Genomic DNA, 6113 nt, shown 5'->3' on the forward strand with positions numbered 1-6113 from the left:
GTGTGCAGATTCTATTCCTATCACTAGTGGATCTCGGGACGCTGCCGGCCATTGAGAAGACCATCTAGACGATTCGAGGTGAGCCACTAGCGTGATCCATGGCACCAGATCTTCTTTAATTATCTTCACTTTCTGTCTTTTATTTCCGTATAATTTATGTATTTTCGGGATGTATTCCCAGACTTGTACTCTATTTTAGTCTGTTCTAGTACTAGTGCACTAGATTCGGGGGTGGTTGTACTTTTATTTTCATATTTATGCTATTAAGGATATTTAAGACTTAAATTTGACTTGAATGTTTACTCCGTATTATTCCTTTCTTCCTTTTCTTTAATTTGGGTTGTGGACGACTTATTGATTCGGGGGAGTTAGTGCCTTCACGGCGCCGCAATTTGGGTCGTGACACATACGGTTCGCATTTCATACCCTCTGTTGAAGCCAAAAATATTAGAATTCCAGTTCTCTAAAGTTGAGATGAAGTGGCCACACACTGAGCGCATGCCGGACATACGGTCCGCATGTTGCACCTTATGTAAAGAACATATAAATCAAATTTGACTAGGGTCTGAAGTTGACTTGCAGGCCAATTTATAGCATGTGGTAAATGTGGACCCCATGTCACAAGTGGGGCCAAAATCTATAAATATGGAAATTTTTAGAATTTTTAATTGTACTTCATCTTGGCCGACTTTTTGAGCAGTAAAACTCCCTAAGGCTTCCGAAAAAACCATCTAAGGTGAGTTCCTACTCAATTCTTACGAGTAGTTCATTATGTTTACAAAGACTAACACCAATTCACCATTCTAATCCATTCACATTCACCATTCTAATCCATTCACCTCATGATCGATGAAGGCAAATTTTGAGAAAACTTTGAGAGGTAAGACCCTTGATCCTTTACAATATTAATTGGGGTTCGTGTGGCCTACGAAAAGGTATTAGAACATTAGGTGTTTGATTGAATTTATCAAGAACATGATTTTGACTTAAAACCCTAGCTTTATGAAAAGGGTGGTATTTCATAAAACTCGATCAAATTTTAATCTTTTATCAATACATGCTCTATTGAATAAGACTTTACATGCGTGTGGGACAATCTTGCATCTCCTTAGTTTATTCTATCTTATGATTTATGTATGCTATACATGGTTTACCCTACATAAGAGTTGATGAATTTGAAACTCGAATAATTTTGAACTCGAAACTTGATTTATGATTTTGAACATGTTTCTAAATCAAACTGTCTTAAAAATACCCCTAATAATGAGAAGATGAATATGGACAATTTTAGATAATATGACATGACTTTCTAAACAACATGAATTGATAATAATTGTGTTTGTTTGGCCTTGCTATCCGGGAAGACGAATAGCTGTTATAGGTCCTAACACATCGCTTTGAGCATCCTTTCCAGTCTGGAGGAAGATTGATCATCGTGGGTTAGCACTCCGGTGCATCCTTTTCGAGCAATGGGAACCTATATGACTCTCCCATCTTTAGTTTGCCCTTGACTTGCATGTGATATTGTTTGGTTTGCACATGGGTGGTATGTGGATAAACTTGAAAGAAAAGAACTTATAATGGATAAGGACATTATTAGTTATTTACACTGAATTTTCATGATTTACTCTGTTTATTTGATTCTAACCGTTTTCAATAATAATGTTTCATTGTATTATTATCACTTTTATTACATAAATTTTTTCCCTCAGTAACTCACTGACACAGTACTCAGGTATACTATTGTTGTTTTTATGGTATGTTAGGTAACAAAGAAAAGCAGGTACAGGGTGAGCATGTTGACTAGGAGTGCTTCCTGCTTTCTAGATTTTTTGGTGAGCCCATATGCTTGTTCATGGGGCTGCATCTATCATTCATTTATTATTTTATTTACCTTAGTTTCGGGTCCTGAGATTGAGTAACTCACTGACCCAGTACTCATGTATACCATTGTTGTTTGTATGGTATGTTAGGTAACAACGAAAAGCAGGTACAGGGTGAGCACGTTGACTAGGAGTGCTTGCTGCTTTCTAGATTTGTTGGTGAGCCCACATGCTTGTTCGTGGGACTCCTTCTATTATTCATTTATTATTTTATTTGCCTTAGTTTCAGGCTATGTCCTAAGATTAGATATTTTTTTATTCTTCTTAGAGGCCCATATATAAATGTCAGTATGGTGGGTGGTATTATATGATAGCCGTGTTGGCTTGCTTGATTGTGTTATTGGGCAGCTTTGCCACGTTTAGCTAATTTTGGCATTTTCATTGTCATTAATATAATTTAGACTTTTTATTTAGAATTGTTTTTATATAAATTATGCATAATGAATTATTAAATGAATTAGGGGCATGTGACTTTTACTTTTATAAGGTGCTTTAGGTATTGTTCGTTAGCATCTGATACCTGTTGCACCAGAGTCGAATTTGAGGTGTGACATATAGCTATAGATAAGTGATGATAGGAGTATGGATGAATGAACATGGATGAATGAACGGTTAATTAATGGAAAAAGGGTAAGAAAATACCCTGAACTATCCGAAATAGGTCAATTTTACCATTCATTACGTTTTGGATAAAAGTGTCACGACCCAGCTAGAGGGCCAGGACGGGTACCCGGAGCTAGCCTACCGAGCACCACTCATCATCATATTCAACTTAGATAAACACAATTCTCAAACAAAGCTTACCATGAAATGATCTTCAATCACTCCTCAAAACATACATATATGTATAATGTATAAGTCCACGAGGCTACAAAATGATATGCAAGACTTTCACTAAAGAGATCATAAGATATCTACTACCCACATATGTCTACGAGCCTCTAATTAGAGTACTGAAAGTCATGAAGACGGGACAGGGCCCCGCCATGCCTCAAATATAAACACAAAAGAATGTACCAATGAACGACAACTCTGGAGTAGTGAAGTGCTCCTGTGCATCTGCTGAATAAGCTCCTAGGAATCTGGACTGTCTCCCTGTCTACCTGCGGGCATGAACGCACCGTCCACAAGAAAGGACGTCAGTACGAATAATGTACTGAGTATGTAAGGCATGAATAATGATATAATAAGGAGATAAGGAACAATGAGATAAAGAGATAACCTGCACATATGATTGCCTCTTAAGACGGATACCATGCATGCTAACTTTTACCTTTAAAACCATATCATAATGCATATATATATATAAGTAAGCTGTCTGAGTCATATACCATCACTCGCCTGCGTCCAGTTATCCCGCGTCCGGGATAGTCATCTCACGCCGCCAACTAGTGCTGACTGCCGGGCCAATTAGGCCCGGTGCAACTATCATCATCCATAAGCCGCCCAGTGTAGTGGTGTCTGCTCGGCCAACTAGGCCCGGTATAATCATATATAAAAATAAGCATGCATGTGAGCCCAATTAAAGCTACAGTCATATCGGAGTGACGTAAGGTCGGTGACCTCCGATTACCTTATGAAATAATCATCATCACTACATCTCACCTTGAAGGAACAAGTAACATAAGGTGAGATCAACAATAATGAATAAAATCAAGGAAATCATGAAATAAGCTCAATAATCTCATAAAAGCATGAATTTCTAGAAATGGAATAATCATCATCATGTTCATCATAGAAAACATTTCATCTTTAGTAGCATAAGAAGCTTTTAAGAATCATGAACCTCTAACTTTTGGAAGTAAAAAGGTTATGGAAACATATATGGAATCATAACATAGGAATCATACCTTTTGAAAGAAAGGGACTAGCCTTAACATACCTTTGCGTCTCCTTAACAACTGAACGTTCTCCTTCCAAGCTCATGACTCTACATTCAAGAGAATTTCGCACTAAAATTAGATAATTGAACATACGCTTAAGTTTAAGCTAAAACGACCAAAAGCTAACGAAAATTGGGCAGCGTTTCCTTTGTTTCAACAACTCTCTCTCCATAAATTAAACAACTCCCAACATCAATAGCAACACCCATAATACCATAATCAATAGGCTTCTTCAAGTTAAACATTGTTCAATCCTCAAAACTCCCTTTCAAAGTCATCCATAACCATAACTACAACATAATACCATATTCATCTACATATAATACTTCCTCAACATCATTAGTATCATCCACAACAAAATTATACTCATGGCATACCAAGAACTATGACTCAAGTCAAGTTACTATTTAAGAATACCATTAAATCCATGTTTGAGCTTCATATTCTACTTTCTTCCTTCATTCAAGTTACTCCACAACCAAATACTCTTAATAACATGAAATAGATGAGAAAAACTCACCTTTGATCATATAAGGATGAACTTTGGATGAATATATTTCACTTGAGAGAAACCCCAACTTCAATACCAAAAGATTTCTTGACTTCTACAAACCTTAGAGGGTCTCTCCACACTTGATTCTCTTAATTGTTGGTAATTAATCTTTGATTTCTCTTGAATTTGTGTTGATATGATGTGTGGAACTTTCTAGAGTGTTCAAGAGGTGTGGAGAATGTGGGAAATAAGAAATATGAACTTGGGTAATATATTTATACTTGTGAAAAATCTGACCCGTAATGATTTATACGGACACTTATACGGTCCGTATAATATTATACGGTCCGTATAAGTGACCGTATAATTCCAGCAGGGACTGACCTTCTTTGGAACTGTTATACGGACCCTTATATGGACTGTATAAGTGGTCGTATAACCCACTTTTTCCCGAACTTCTCTCGTTGATTCGTTTGACCTCCAATCCTTATGAAACCTTCTTGGCACTTATGCAATACTTCATTAACCATCCAAGGGGCGTTATACCTCTTCCTCAAAGTGATGCTAAGCAAGGCTTAACTCAAACGGTGTGAAATTCTCCCAAACAAGACTCTACCTTAACTTTCTCCGACGAGCTTTCTTCCTTTGCCTCAAATGTCTTTGGAATCTTAATTAGAATTATTAAGTATCCTTTCCTACTTGTAGGAACTTCATGTACATTCTAGACTCACGTTAGTCCATCCACAGCATAACGACATAAAATGTCCGAGGTGTAACAAAAAGACACCCTCACCGTTAGTCAACTAGCTCAAAACTGCCATTCAACTAGTCAAATAGCTCAAAAATATCCTTCCTACTAATTGTTGCTCCAAACAAGGAGAAAAGAGCCAATTTCGCCCTTATCCCTTCTTTAACCCTTTTTTTTTTTCGGGGGGGGGGGTGTGTGGAGGTGGTTTGAATGTATAAGTATAATAACATCATAAGAAAATAAGTAGTATTAAGACTTCCTATTTACGAATTAGAAACGATGACATATACCTTCTTCCTTTTTCTCTTTCTGGTTCCTTATGCATTAAGGATGAGTTATTATTTCTAAACATGATATCATGTACCTTTCTTATATAATTATTTAAAATTTTATTTCTACATTAGTTTTATTTTATAACTCTAAGAATGATATGCTGAAAGAAATCAAATTCAATTATACATTAGTACGCTATATTACTTATTGCAACTTTAAGTCATCTCAAATTTCAGTCGAGCATATAATAATTTTGAAAGGAAAAAAAATAGGCTAAATGTTTAATTGAAAATTTAATATTAATAATTAAACTTTATATTTCAAAAAATTGTCATTTAAAATCATCAAAGTAATAAATTTCATAATCTCCAATATAAGTTCTTGCTCAAGTCTTATAATTAAGAACACTTGTCCCGAGCTTTGCCCAATTTCGAATAGTTCAAGGTAGAATTCCTCCTTTACCCTTGTTTAGAGCAACCGTTAGTAGAAACGACATTTTGAGTTATTTGGCTAGCAAGAAAGTATTTTTAAGCTAGTCGACTAACACCGAGGGCATTTTTGAGCCAAAAATGTAACAGAAGACAAGGTTGACATATTTCGAATATGATAAGAGGGGTTCTTTCAGTTGATAAACACCTCCACCTCCAACCCTAAGGTTGTGGATTCGAGTTACTAAGAGAGCAAAAATGTGAGCTCCTGGGGAAGGGGTTTTAAAAAAAGTAAAAGAAAAGAAGAGACCTATTTCGAATAGTTTAGGGGTAGTTTTGACCTTTTACCTTTTATTAATTAACACATACTCGTCCAAAATAAAATAAAAATAAAATCTCAGGCAA

Source organism: Lycium ferocissimum, chromosome 6, assembly GCF_029784015.1.
Source record: "Lycium ferocissimum isolate CSIRO_LF1 chromosome 6, AGI_CSIRO_Lferr_CH_V1, whole genome shotgun sequence".
Taxonomy (NCBI): domain Eukaryota; kingdom Viridiplantae; phylum Streptophyta; class Magnoliopsida; order Solanales; family Solanaceae; genus Lycium; species Lycium ferocissimum.